This window comes from Bison bison, unplaced genomic scaffold, assembly GCF_000754665.1.
Source record: "Bison bison bison isolate TAMUID 2011002044 unplaced genomic scaffold, Bison_UMD1.0 scf7180017864035, whole genome shotgun sequence".
Taxonomy (NCBI): Eukaryota; Metazoa; Chordata; class Mammalia; order Artiodactyla; family Bovidae; genus Bison; species Bison bison.
The window spans coordinates 5,383,603-5,384,438 of NW_011494607.1; the positions used below are offsets into that span (position 1 = coordinate 5,383,603).

Genomic DNA, 836 nt, shown 5'->3' on the forward strand with positions numbered 1-836 from the left:
CTTCATGATCCAGATAATCACGATGGTGTAATCACTCACCTAGAGCCAGACATTCTGGAATGTGAAGTCAAGTGGGCCTTAGGAAGCATAACTACGAACAAAGCTAGTGGAGGGGATGGAAGCTAGTGGAGCTATTTCAAATCCTAAAAGATGATGCTGTGAAAGTGCTGCACTCAGTATGCCAGCAAATGTGGAAAACTCAGCAGTGGCCACAGGACTGGAAAAGGTCAGTTTTCATTCCAATCCCAAAGAAAGTCAATGCCAAAGAATGCTCAAATTACTGCACAATTGCACTCATCTCACACACTAGCAAAGTAATGCTCAAAATTCTCCAAGCCAGGCTTCAACAGTATGTGAACCATGAACTTCCAGATGTTCAAGCTGGATTTAGAAAAGGCAGAGGAACCAGAGATCAAATTGCCAACATCCGTTGGATCACTGAAAAAGCAAGAGAGTTCCAGAAAAACATCTATTTCTGCTTTATTGACTATGCTAAAGCCTATGACTGTGTGGATCACAACAAAGTGTGGAAAATTCTTAAAGAGATGGGAATACCTGACCACCTGACCCACCTCTTAAGAAACCTGTATGCAGGTAAAGAATCAACAGTTAGAACTGGACATGAAACAACAGACTGGTTCCAAATAGGGAAAGGATTATGTCAAGGCTATACAGTGTCACTCTGCTTATTTAACTTCTATGCAGAGTACATCATGTGAAATGCTGGGCTGGAATCAAGATTGCCGGGAGAAATATCAATAACCTCAGATATGCACATGACACCACCCTTATGGCAGAAAGTGAAGAGGAACTAAAGAGCCCCATGATGAAAGTAA

General features: G+C 41.9%; 1 protein-coding gene across 1 annotated transcript in view; it reads right to left on the reverse strand.

Moving 5' to 3' along the window:
* The window catches only part of SNX14 (sorting nexin 14), an 85,456-nt gene that overhangs the window by 2,006 nt on the left and 82,614 nt on the right, over positions 1 to 836 (reverse strand). The gene's annotated exons all lie outside the window — the stretch shown is intronic.